General features: G+C 48.2%; 1 protein-coding gene and 1 long non-coding RNA gene across 3 annotated transcripts in view; one reads left to right on the plus strand and one right to left on the minus strand.

Moving 5' to 3' along the window:
- The window catches only part of Cuedc1 (CUE domain containing 1), a 94,394-nt gene that overhangs the window by 20,727 nt on the left and 59,891 nt on the right, over positions 1-13,776 (plus strand).
- Positions 8,887-13,624, minus strand: LOC148003028 (uncharacterized). 2 transcript variants are annotated; one of them, XR_015631909.1, is made up of 2 exons: positions 13,456-13,624; positions 8,887-9,956 (listed from the first exon to the last, which is right to left on the minus strand). It is a non-coding gene; the product is annotated as an uncharacterized LOC148003028 (long non-coding RNA). The 2 variants fall into 2 exon arrangements; XR_015631910.1 differs by having other exon boundaries at positions 8,887-10,313.

Genomic DNA, 13,776 nt, shown 5'->3' on the forward strand with positions numbered 1-13,776 from the left:
CTGGATCACAACCTTGTAAAACAGAGAGCAAATGTGTATCTCTCCCCTACATAAACACAGCTGTTTCTGTGGTTAAAATGGTGTGACCCGGAGAGGATGTTGGTCCGGATTTAGCATGCTGGTCCTTGTCCTTATGCTACCCCAACTGGCTGTGTACCTATAAGGAGATCATCTCACCCCTCTGGGGCTTGCCTTGCTCTTTAAAGACTCTGTGTTTGAGCATTTTTATACCAGTGGGGTAAAAACTGAACAGCTAGGTTTGGACCCTTGTTCTTCACTTGCGGGTGATGTGACCTGGATAGACTTCCTAATGGTCAGTGTTTCCTCCCCTCCTCACGGGGGTATTGTGAAGATCACAGGAAATGGGTGCTCAGTGAAACATTAATATTATTATTAGAAACCAAGGCCACAGGGCCAGCCAAGTAGCTTGGCTAGGAGAGTGCTTTGCTAATATGTACATGTCTCCAGGTTTGATCCTCACAACAGAAACCCTACATACGTGGGCAAGCAGAGGCACAGGTTCAAGTTCATACATCCTCATCTCTACAGGGAGTTCCAGCATGGTGTATAAGATATCCAGGAGAGAGGTAGAAAGGGAAGGGGAGGGGAGAGGAAGGAAAGGAAAACCGAGACCAGTTCAGGAGGAGCAGGGGCAGGAGCAGGAGCAGGGGAATGGAGAGACCATCACAGAGGCAGCCCAGGCCTCTCAGAGGCTGTACGTGAGGATCTTTCTATTAATCCGGCCCTGTCTGGGGTGTTAGTGCCGGGGTGGACACATTGCCTTGGTCTCAGGAGCCAACTCCAGCCACTGTCATCCCAAACCTCATCTGTTTCCCTGCTACTCCCCTGGAGCCTCCATGGTCCATGTTAGGGATGACTCTGCAGAATTCTGGAAGTTTCTAGACTCTTCCTTTCCATCCTGGGTCAGGTATATGAGGCCTCCTGTTGGACGTGAGAGCATTTCTGTCTTAAAGCTACAGAGCTTGGGGTTTGCTGTTTGTTATTTTGTTTTCTGTTTTTCTAGACGGGGTTTCACTGTGTAGCCTTAGTTGTCCTGGAACTCCCTCTGTTAATCTCAAAGTCACAGAGATCCATCTGCCTCTGCCTCCTGAGTGCAGGGATTAAAGGTGTGCACACCACTGCCTGGCACTTATTTATTTATTTATTTATTTATTTATTTATTTATTTATTTATTTATTTATTTATTTTTTAGAGACGAAGCCCTTTGGAGCACAGAACAGTTTAAAGGTCAATGTTTGGTAGGCCTCTGCTTCTGTTGCATCCTCCGAGGGCAGAGCTATTCTCTGGCCTCTCTCACTATCAAGAGCCCCACAGAGCCTACAGTGTCCAGCCCTGTCCCCTTTCCTCATTGCCTTTGTCCTCTGGTCCCTGCAGTCTCCAGCAGCAAGCTCTGTGGCTGCCAGGCCCAGACTGAGCCCCAGGACAGCCCCTCCCTTTCCTCCCTCAGCAGCTGGGGCCTGGCCTCCACCCCTTTCTTGGATCCAGGCCTCAGTGGTAATGAATTACATAAATAAGTCATTCCCATTAGCAGCACAGCCAGACTCTGGCCCAGGAGGCAGGGCAGGTCCTCAGGCAGTATGGCTCTGGCAAGCTACTCCTTAGCAAGGTGGCTCCAAGCCCTGATGTTTCTGCTTGGTGTCTTAGGGAGGGGCCCCAATCCTCCGGTCCTTTCCGTGTTAGGTTTTCAGTCTAGAGGTTCCCCAATTATCTCCTTCCACCAGCCACAGGGGCTCAGGGCAGGTGTGTTTGACAATAGTTAAGCCCCTAGGAGGGGTTAGAGGTGGGGTGTCTGGTGGCTTAAGCTGCTCTTCTGGGCTTGCCTGGGCTTGACTGGCAAAGGTGCACAGTGGCCATGGCAACCCTTGTCTGCAGACAGCCCCAGGCAAACACTGGCTTTCAAAGGGGGCCTTGTTCCCTGTGAGAGCTTTTTGGGTTGCTTGGCCTTTCAGACCTGGGAAGGAAAAGGATGACAGAGAGGATGGGGAGGGTTGCCTGGGAGGAGAGGACACTCCTGCCTCTCCTCACCCCCTTGCCCTGGCCCCAAGCATATTTCGTGGAGGCCTCTGTTTTCAGACCTGCTGCTGGTGAATGAAAGGAAGAGTGAACAGAAGAGTGTGCCCAGTCTCCAGGCAACCGGCTGTCTGTGCAGTTGAAAGGAGAGAGGAAAGTCACACTGGGCACCGTAGTGTGGGGGTCCTAAGCTGATTGCATCAAGATAGCCACAGCCACCTAGGCAGATTCTCTGCTGAGTATCAGACATGTAACATGTGCAACACCAGAGCTGGGATGTAGCTCTGTTGGTAGACCGGTAGCCTAACATACACCAAGTTTAATATACAGCATAGCATGGCAGCACACATGGGTTATACCAGAACTGGGGAGGTAAAGGCAGGAGGCTCAGAATTTCAAGATCATCACTGGCTACTTAGGGAGTCAGAAGGAAAAGAAACTTGGGGCCGCAAGGGGGTTGGAGAGAAAATGAGAGGAGAAAAGAAGAGAGGGAAGAGAAAGAGCCACAAAACTATTCATCAAATGTAAGGCGACTACACTATCAGTCCACTCTCTTGTTCGAGAGTGGCAATACTAGTGGATTTCGGGAAAATGTTGATCACGGGCTTTGCTGTTTTTGCGGGGGAGGGGGCAGGGCGGTGTGTGTTTCAGTTCCAGAATTCTCCCCGTTCACACTTTATCATTATACTCCTCATATATAAAAAACAGGAAGGCTGGAGCCAAAGAGATGGCTCAATGGTTAAGAGCACTGACTGCTATTCCAGAGGACTTGGGTTCAAATCCCAGCACCCAAATAGCAGCTCACAATTGTTTGTAACTCCAAGATCTGACGCTCAACACTCTCACATAGACAAACATGTAGGCAAACACATCAATGCACATAAAATAAAGGTAAATAAATTAAAATAAAACAAAACCCCAGGAAAGCTATCCTATCTGTCATTTGTTCCCAAGTTAGTCTGAGGAAGCAGCATCCTGTCTGGTAGAGTACAGCTCATTGCTCAGGTCTGGTGGGAGTGTGGACAAGAGCACCCATGGGTAAGGTCTCTGGCCATTTCTACCCACCCAGGAGAGCCTGCTGGGTCTCACTCAGGGCCAGACACTGGGACCAAGATCTGATGGCAGATTCTACTCCTCCACATCTCTGTCATCTCCCTTGTGACTCTTCCTCGTCGTGTGTATTAATTGGCCAAATTGGTGTTGTTTAAAGGGCCTTCGTCAGCTGGGGTTGGGGTGGAAGGCACTCATGAACTTTCCAAACTTTTCTTCATAAGCATAAACTAAGAGGCGCCACCTGGAGCCTTGTGGGAGGAGGGGAAAGCTGATGCCATGCTCATACCAGGAGAAACTCGATGGAGGGATCAGCAGACCTGGGGACTAAGAAGCAACACGACAGACAGACCTTTCTGCTGGTTTTGGAGTTGTTCGTCAGGCTTAGCAGCCTAAGCCATCAGAGAGTGGCTTCCCTTGTCAGACCTCAGTGCACCTTGCTGTCCATTAGACTATCAAATTCTGCTGGTGTAGTCAGGACTCAGGTGAGATTTTGTGTTGTTTTAAAACACTTATTTGTTGTTGTTTTTTGTTTATTTGTTTTCAAGACAGAGCTTCACTAGGTAGCCCTGGCTGTCCTGAAACTCACTCTGTAAACCAAGCTGGCCTTGAACTCATAGAGATCCACCTGCTTCTGCCTCCCAAGTGCTGGGATTTCTCCTTCTCCTTCTCCTTCTCCTTCTCCTTCTCCTTCTCCTTCTCCTTCTCCTTCTCCTTCTCCTTCTCCTTCTCCTTCTCCTTCTCCTTCTCCTTCTCCTTCTCCTTCTCCTCCTCCTCCTCCTTCTCCTCCTCCTCCTCCTAAAGATCTTTCGTGTGTGTGTGTGTGTGTGTGTGTGTGTGTGTGTATACACAAATAAGCTGACATGAGAAAATCAGAAGACAACTTTTGGGAGTCGGTTTCCTCCTTCCAACATGTGGATTCTGAGATTCTGGTCTTCAGGTTTGGCAGCAGGCACCTTTACCCACTGAGCCATCTTGCTGGCCCGTGTTTTTGTGTTTTTGAGACACAGTTTCACCTTGTAGCCTCTGCCGGCATCAACTTGCACCAATTCTCCTGCCTCAGCCTCCCCAGAGTTGGGATTTCAGGCATGAAATCTGTATTTTGAATAAGGGAGTGAATCTTCTGAATGAATGGGAGACCCTTTGACTGCAAATTGTTTAATGAATCCCTTTGTTCTGTTGCTACTTAACTAAGTTGAATCCAGAGCTTCTCACCCTCTAGGCAAGTGCTGTGCCTTTCATCTGCCTCGGAGTCTATTGTTTACTTTTTATTCTGAGGCAGACTCTCACTAAGTTGTCCCAGGCTGGTTTCGAACTTGTCTTCCTGCTGCCTCAGCCTCCTGAGTAGCTGGTTCAATTCTTGTGCCATAGACTGGACCAGGAGAGACTGGTGCTGACGCTAAGGGGACTGGCCTCTTCTGTCAAGAATCTTCAGGGACAACAGCAGACGCTGTCAAGACAGGAGGGTCACCAGGGAAGGGGGGAACGTTCTGTTTATAACTATTTGGCTGCTTGTGGCACTTTCCGCCTGCAGGAATTACCATGGAAAAATGGTTTCTACCCTCCTGCTTTGACCACAGCATACCCCTTCCTCTGAGGCTTCCGGCTCTTAATTAGATTTCTTAGGTCTCACAGCAGATGTGAAATGTGAATATCTTTTTTTTTCCATTCCTTTTAAGTAAAAAAAAAAGTCTGCCTAAATGTATTTGAGCAGTTATTCTCCTGGGCCTGGCTGTCTGAGACTTAGCTGCTGTCCAGAACCTAGGAAATAGGCATCTCTCAAGGCCTTCCCTTGTAGGAATGCCTTGCCTGACACTCCTCTGAATGAATTCCACTTTCTTTGTCTTCTCTCAGGGCCCTAAGGCAGAAAGGCTGTGGTTTCTGTCATTTGGGGGAAAAGGGTCCTCGGGTATCCCAGGCTCAGCCTAGAGCTGGGGGAGGTGTTTTGTAAGAAATGCCTATGAGCCACACCCAGTGTGGAAGCCTTCTGCTCTCTAGGAGCCAGGGTGAGGGACAAAGCTGGTGGTGCAGATTCTCACCATCAGGTGGAGTTCCCAGCGCCAGGCTGTGGGGGCCCTTTACACAGGTTCAGGTAGAGCTTTTTTTTGGAGGGGGTTGTTTCGAGATAGGGTTTCTCTGTGTAGCACTGGCTATCCCGGAACTCACTCTGTGGACCAGGCTGGCCAGGAACTCACAGAGATCTGCCTGCCTCTGCCCTCTGAGTGAGGGATTAAAGGTGTGTAGATAGGGCCTTGATTCTGGAAGTCAGGTCTGCTGACAGCATCACTGACGTCGCCTTCCGCTGGTTAGAAATGGACATCAGGCACACCTTGGACACTGGAGTCACCTGCGTTTAAGAAGCTGGCTCCTTTGCACAGCAGAGTCTGAGGAAGCTTGAGAAACTAACTAAGGGACCCCGTTCTCATCTGCATGTTAATTTCAACACCCTTAGCTTTGTAGGATGCGGTAAAGCCCGGATGCTCTGACTGTCTCAGTGGAAGGACGACTTGTTTCTTCAGTGAGCATGACCAGTCTGTGCAAGCCTGACAACACCCAGACTGGTCTGTACCCTGTTGAGAGGCAAGTCTTCCGGGCAGATGCCTGGATGCTGTGGAATGCGAACTTGCTAGAAAGGGTTTAACCCTCTGTACTTCCCCTCCCTGCTCTTAGACTCAGGGTTGAATCTGGCACTCTCTGTGTGTTCTCGGGCAACCCAGCCTGGCCTTCACTTTTGTTGTTTTTCATTTGGTGATAGCCCTTTCTCCTCAGGCTTGATTGCTGTTTAAAGGGGGAGGGGGAGCACACCTGATTCGCTTTTGATAAGCTTGGGTGTCAAGTGTTGACTCCTGACAGTTTGGGGCTGTGGGTAATGCATTTTGTTACTGTGGAGGTACAAGCAAAGCCCAGAGCAGACTGCAGACAACTTAGAACATGTTTTAAGTGCTGGGAAGAAGCTATAAACACGGGTAGAGAATCCTCTATTCCACAGGACCCAGCCATTAACCCTTTCCCTCCTCTGTTAATCCTTTCCCTTCTCCACCCACGATGTATCCTAGGTACCATCTCCCAAGCAGACTGGATTCTCAGTGCCCAATTAGTTGCTTATGACTCTCAAACTGCCAGCAAGCCCTCCCTTTCTGGAAAAACTTAGACTTTTTTTCTTTTTCTTTTTTAAATAACTTGTTTTTATTTTATGTATATTGGTGTTTTGATTGTATATTTGTCACTAGGAGGGTGTCAGATCCTTTGGGACAGGAGTTACAGACTTTTGTGAGCTGCCATGTAGGTGCTGGGAATTGAACCTGGGTTCTCTGGAAGAACAGTCAGTTCTTACCCACTGAGCTATCTCTCCAGCCCAAACTTAACTTTCTTCTTGGTTATTTCCTGAGCAAGGTACAGTCAGATGTATGTCCTAGACATACATCTCATTGACATTTGATTCTTAATTTTTAAATTTTTATGTATTTATTATTGTGTGTGTACATATGTGGTATGTGTGTGCATGTGGGTGGGCCTGAGGACAACTTTCAGGAGTTCCTTCTCTCCTTCTACCGTGGGATTTGGGAATCAAATTCAGGTAGCCAAGCTTATATAGTCAGAGGTTTTTCGTTTGCTTGTTTTTTTTGTTTTTTTTGTTTTTGTTTTTTTTTTTGGAGACATTGTTTCTTTTTTGTAGCCCTGGCTGTTCTGGAACTCACTCTGTAGACCAGTCTGGCCTCAAACTCAGGGATCTGCTTGTCTCTGCTTCCCTGAGTGCTAGGATTAAAAGCGTGTGCCACATGCCTGGTTGAGGTAAGTGGTTTTTTAACCCTTGAGCCATTTCTCCAGCCCAGGCCCTTTATTCTCCATGGCATTTCTGGCCCCAGACCCCTTTGATAAGTTTTTTTTCTGCCATTATAGTTTGCTTGCTTTATTTGATTATGCAATGCTGGGGGTTGAACTCAGAGTTTTGCACAAGCTTTGGAAGTGCTTTACCACCCAGCCCCATCTCCAGTCCCTTTTATGGTAATCGAAAGAAAACTCTCATTACCCCTTGCCATGCTAAAAAGTCTGTGTACACATAACTATGTTAAACAGTGCATCCAGGTTCACAGGTAGACCTGGCAGAGACCTTCCTAGCTCTTCATAGAGGGTTATAAGTTCCACCACACCTGTGCCTGCTAGCCAGCATGCATTGGGGCTCTGGGGGGGCAGTGGGGCGAAGTACTCAGGCCCATGCGCCAAGTGCTAGGGTTGGTATACTTCTTCCTCCCCTGCTTGCTCCCTCTCCCCATGTTAATAACGCCTTTTTTTTCCAGGTCATTATAGCAGGCTCCTTCCCAGCTGAATGTGACTTGCTGGCTTGTTGACCTGAGGTCCAGTTACCTGCACTATCTAAGCTATAGGTACTCCCTCCCCCCATTTGTAAGGTTGGCCTTCCTTGTGACTAGAGTGATGGTTCATCAATTAACAGCATTGGCTGCTTTTCCAGAGGACCTAGATTCAATTCCCAGAACATACACACTGGCTCACAATGTCTGTAAATCATTCCAGAGAATCCAGTGCCCTCTTCTGACTTTCGTGGGATCAGGTACATGCACGGTGCACAGATACACATGCAGACGCAATACAAAATGAAATAAAAAATTAAAGTGCTCCAACTGGAAGACTTACAGTTTAGCTACAGAGTGACTCCTTACCTTCTAGAGGGAGCCTGCTGTGGTAGCAGGGACTTGTTCACCCTGGGCAGAACTACAAGCAATTGGACCATAGTGAACATCTAAGGCTCTGCTTTGGATAAGTGGGAGCAGACTCCATAACATACATCTGGGGGATTGGATAGCTATGTCCTCTAGACACTTGCTTCTGTCTCGATATAGAAGTTCTTGCCTCTGGAGATTCCCCAAGACTCACCCAGCCCAGTGTGGGGAGGTGGAGGGAAACCTCAGTGTAGCCCAGAGGACTCTGGTTCTTTTGCTCCCAGGCTTTCAACTCTCTGCAGTTGGGGGTGGGGTGTTAACTGTGGTCAGGGCTGTGGCAAGGATGTGGCAGACTACAGGGGACAGTGCAGAAAGGCAGGAAGTACCTTCTTCAGGTGCCCCTGCTGCCTAGGCCCCTTCGTGTCCCTTGTAGCTGAGCTGTGGAAACCTAGCCTCACCCTCATCTCGGCCCTGCACCCTCTCAGTTGCGTGTGAGACGGGCCAGAGTGAAAGAATTCCAAACATTGACCCCCCACTGGACCCTTAATTACATTAAGGCACGAAGTGGCAGTGCCAGCAGCGGGTGGATTCTGGCCGACTGTCCCAGGAACAATTGAAGGTCTGTTCTCACAGCCTGTCTCTCCCAGCTGTGCTTCTTTTCATCTCTGCCTCGTTCCCAGGGATGCAGGGGCGCTGGCTTCCTTACTTCTCTCTGTTGCTTCATTGGTTTTGTGTCTGCCTTTCCTCACCCCGGGGGGCCCCAGCAGGGATAGCCCTATTGGCCCATTTCCTCACTCCCTACAGTAGCCTCCTCCCAAATCTGCTGTGTGGCCAGTGCTTTGGAAAGTCAGGTGGTTTTGCTTCTAATTTGTATATGATCCTGAAGGGGAAGCAAAGGCTCCCACTTTATTGGTATTGGTTCGTTTATTCGTTCGTTGTTTTCTGTTTGTTAGTTTTTGTTTTTCAACACAGGCTTTCTCGGTGTAGCCCTGGTTGTCCTGGAACTTGCTCCATAGATCAGGCTGGCCTGCAACGCAGAAATCCTCCTCCCAAGCGGCTGGGATTAAAGGCGTGAGCCAGCACCACCACACAGCTCCCATTTTATAAGGACACCCCACAATACGTAGCACTTTCAATGTATTTATTTAATTTACTAGTTTTTAAAAGCACATTCTCCTACACCACCCCCCATCTGTATTGATGTGGCAGCTGGGAAAAGGGGGCCACAGCGTTTCATCAGAGTGATGGAGGGAGAGACTGGCAGGTCTACTTTCCAGGCCAGTGTGTGAGAGAGGGGTTGGCGGTGGGGTTGAGACAGAGCCTTACTATGTAGCACAGGCTTGATGCCCAGTGATCTTTTTCTTGCCTGCTTCCTTAGCTTTGGGAGTGACCTTTTCAGTCCTTACCAGTATCTTGTCAAGAATGTCCTGAAAAGAGGTCATCTCATAGAACATCCTGATGACATCGTGAAGGAGCTTCTAGAGAACTTGCTTTTATCACCAGTTTTTTTTTCTTTTGAAGGATTAATTAAAAAATAATTACATTACTTTCCCACTTCTCTTTTCTTCCCTCCAACCCTTCCAATGACTGTCTCCAACCCCTCTCAAAATAATGGCTCCTTTTCCTTTGGTTATTATTGCTACACACACACACACACACACACACACACACACACACACACACACCCCAATATATAAATGCAACCTGTTGGGTCTATTTGGTGTGTTGCTTGTGTGAATGTGATTTTAATGCTGACCACTTGGTATTAGATAACCAATCAGGGGGCTCATCCCTGAGAGAGACTAATTCTCTCAGAAGTCATCAGCTGCTTGGAGTTCTTTGTCTAGGGTGGGGACCCTGTGAAAATTTCCCATTCCGAGTTAGCATGTCCGTTGGCGTGGACTTCGTTCAGTTCATGTTTAAGCAGACATATTGTTGAGGTACAAACAATGTAGCTTGGTTATTGGTTCTAAGCAATACGGTCTCACAGCAGAGTTCCTGGTCCTCTGGCTCTCTGGCTCTTCAAGTCTTCCCACCATCTTCTCTGTGCTGTTCCCCGAGCCGTGGCTACAGGAGTAGTATTGTAGATGTACCTGTAAGGGTTGGGATCCTCAGGATTGGTTGATCTGTGCCGTATGACCAGTGGTGGTTTTCACCACAGAGAGCAGCGTCTTTGATCAGAACGAGAGCTACACTCTGTAGGGATAAGGTTGTAGGGTGCAGTTAGGAATTACACCGGTCCAGTAAAGTGGTAGTAATAGGTTCTCCTCTAAGATTCACAACCTCATTCCTCATTAACCCGGGGTAGTTGACTAAGTTTCCAATGCCAGGCATGATTTCCCTCCTGTTGAGCAGGTTTTAGTCCAACTAGAGAGCTGTCAGTTAGTCTAGATGTGAGTGCCACTGTTGTATATTTAGGGCTAGCGCCTTCTGATAGTCTGGAAACTAGACCACAGAGAGAGAGACTTTCAAGGGAGATCCAGCATGACTCTCGTATCTGAAGTCCGTGGTGTCTTCAGCAACAGGACTTTACCTTCAACCCGGGAGAGGCAACTAAAGGCAATAGCAACAGAAACCTTCATTGATTGGGGAGTCACTCAGATTACCCTGACCAATAACTTGAATCGGAGTGTCTCATGCCTGGTCCTGGGGCTCTTGTTAAGTAGTGTTCTGCTCTTATGGGAGGCACTGTCAGCCCAGGTAACATAATTTTAATTATGCTATGTATATATGTATATAGCATACACTCATGGGTATTAAATATAACTTTAGGTAAATATAAAATGTCACTTTGAAGCTTTATCAAACATCCTTAGTGTTATTTGTCCCTCTTCCCTCAGCACAGAGGGTAACTTTTTGGAATGAGAGTCTCACTGTGTAACCCAACCTGGCCTTGAGCTCCTCCCCCTCCCCCTCCCTCTGCTTTTCTAGCATTGAGATTACAGGTGTGCACTAGTTGACAAGAACCTCTCTTCCTCACTTCTCTACTTGACTTCATCCCTCCCCAGGATCAAGGGACCAGGGCATTCCTTTTTTTCTCACTTTAGGGACTACCTAGACCAGCTACCCAGGTGGTTACAATCTCAGAAAAGACATTCTCCAGCCTCCCCATGACCCAAAGGCTCCTAACCTGGCCCCCAGCATAGACTCCTGCCCCTGTGATGAAGACATGGCTTGGCCAGTTAGCTAAAGCTCAGGTCCCACTGCTCCAGATAGGCCTCTCACTGTCCCTGGGGCAGTCACAGGCATAGTGTGCAGACACCCAAGAACAAGGGGCTCAGGACCCCCTTTGCTGGCAATATCAGGTTTCTCTTAGGAGGTCCAACCCCTATATTTAGATCTCTTTGGAGACAGCTGCTGGAGTATCTGGTCTTTTGACTTTGTTTCTTCCTCACATTTGCAGATGGCTGAGGGACCTGCCATTCTCACTAGATTGGGTGTGACCCCAGGAGGCCTTTAAGCCCCACATGGTGAAACTTGTCTGTCTGTGTGCAGTGTCAAGTCTTTAGCTCCTGCCCGGTGCAAAGCACCCGACATAATGTTGGTTGGAGAATCTTTTGCCAAATCCTTTAGAGCATTTGAAAAGGAACAGCAGGGCTCCTGTGTTTCTCTGAGGATTTCAGTGCCTTGGGAGAGTATCTCAACAAGACTCAGGGTCATCCTCCGCAGAGCCCCAAGCCTCTGTGCCCTCTGTGCTGGCCCAGCCCAGCCCCCTGCCTGAAGACAACTACCTGGAGGTTGGTAGCTTCCCTGCAGGTCTTAGTTGCTTTAAGTTAGAATGAGGTCGCTTAGCCCGTGTAGTTAGTTACTAGGCTCCTTAAAGAAGACAACAGAAATCACTGCATTCCTGACCTGGTCACACGCTCATATGTAGATATTAAAGCCAGATTCAGAACGAAATGGTATAGCTAAAACGTATGTCTATTGCTCTGTTTGTGTGCTTGCATACCGCAGGATGAGTGTAGAAGCCAGGGGACAACTTGGCGGCCGTAATTTGTTCTCTTCTCCCCCACATGGGTTGCAGGAGTCAGAATCAGGCCATCACACTTGGTGGCAAGTGCCTTTACCCACCGAGCCATCTTGCTGGCCCCAGAATAGTTTTTAAAACATCATTCTAGTTGCTGGAAAAAAAATCTTCGATCCTAAGACTAGACCATTGCTTACCATTGGCCCCTAAGTCATCTTTACTTTAAGCCTCAGAAGTTCAGAGTGAGAGTCGGTGAGCCATTTGTTCTATGGGTGTAATATTAATGTAGGACCAAGTCTTTTGCCAAAGTCCTTTCTGGCCAAGGTTCTAGGGAGAGGGGCCTGCTAAGGTACAGAGCTGGGATAGGAGCTTCTGGTTTTAGCCCTCAGCTCTGGAGTGGGTAAACTGAGACACACATTTACCTGTAGGAGCTTCTCATGGCTTGGGCAGAGGTCTGGTAATGGGGTACAAGTTTAGGTTGACTGTGGGGCCCATCAGCTCATGGATTGAGCCTCATTTTCAGCCACGAGCCTGGCCTGTTGCTTAGGTACAAGGAGTATGGTGCCTTGACTTGCTCCATAGCCTTTCTTGAGCTATTGGCTGCCTTGGCTCTTGTAGCCAAACTCTTCCTTCAAAGACCCTCCAGTAGCTATCCTAGAGTCGCCCAGCCACTCATACTATTCAGAGCAGCTGTTCTCAACATGCGGGTCCTGACCACATATCAGATACCTACATTATGATTCATAACAGTAGCAAAATTACAGTTATGAAGTAGCAACAAGATAATTTTACAGTTGGGGTCACCACCCCGTGAGGGACTGTATTAAAGGGTGGCAGCGTTAGGAGAGGTGAGAACCGCTGTTCTAGAAGAAGCTTCTAGCCAAGAAGCAACCCAGAATGGGGGTGGGGTGGGGGGGTTCTTCAACAGTAAATAGACACCTGCCTTATTTTTTACTTATGCTCGATGGCGATGGTGTTTAATAGCGATTATAATAAGCCCCTCCCAGCTCTGTTGAAGTCTGTACACTTTTCCCTTTTCTTCTCTACTTCAGTGAGGCAGTAAATTCAGCCACTGAGAGATTGAAAAGCTTCGAGTAGCAATATATTGGAGTAGGAGGAGTTGAACAGATAGGATTCCATCCCGGGTCTGGCCTGTATAAGTCCCTTGTCACTTACTACTGGAACCTCAGGTTCCTCATGTGTCCACGAAAGCAGAGGTACCAGATTGTCACCTTTTTTTTTTTTTTTAAAGATTTATTTATTATTATATGAGAGCACACTGTAGCTGTCTTCAGACACACCAGAAGAAGCCATTGGATCTCTTTACAGATGGTTGTGAGCCACCATGTGGTTGCTGGGAATTGAACTCAGGACCTCTGGAAGAGCAGTCGGGGGTCTTAACCACTGAGCTGTCTCTCCAGCCCCAGATTGTCACCTTTGATGTGACAATCAAATGAAAATATTTCTGTAAAGTCGCTTGGCCTGTGCAGGGCATCTAGCACTTAGTGAGGTTCATGGTTCATAGTTCTTCTTCTGCTTTTTGTTTGTTTGTTTGAGACATGGCCTTACTATACGGCTCTGGCTGTCCTGGAGCCCCCTATGTAGACCAGGCTGGCCTTGAACTCACGGAGATCTACCTGTCTCTGCCTTCCAAGTGCTGGGAGCAAAGGCATGCACTCCTACACCCAGGTCAGAGCAACCTTTCAACTGTGTCTTCCCCAGACCTACCTCAGGCAGGCGTCTTTCTTGCTTGAGAGGCATCTGGCTCGCTGGAGCTGCTATTCCTCCAGCTTTTTATGGCTGGGACATCCTGCTGAGGCAGGCCATGGTCTCCACCCCGTCCCCACTCATCCAAGTGAAAGTAACCAGGGCTGGTTCCCTCTCCCCCTGCTCCCTTGCTCTCTCCAGAAAGGCAACTCTTCATAAAGGGTAGGCTCACTACTCACTCATTTGCTGGTGTCTTTGTGACCACACTTGTGGCCAAAAAGCCAACAGGAAGCCAAAGGCAGAGTCATTTGGGGACAAGCTTTGGTTCTCGGTCTTCGAGCC

Source organism: Rattus norvegicus, chromosome 10, assembly GCF_021556685.1.
Source record: "Rattus norvegicus strain SHRSP/BbbUtx chromosome 10, alternate assembly SHRSP_T2T, whole genome shotgun sequence".
In the NCBI taxonomy this organism is placed as follows: domain Eukaryota; kingdom Metazoa; phylum Chordata; class Mammalia; order Rodentia; family Muridae; genus Rattus; species Rattus norvegicus.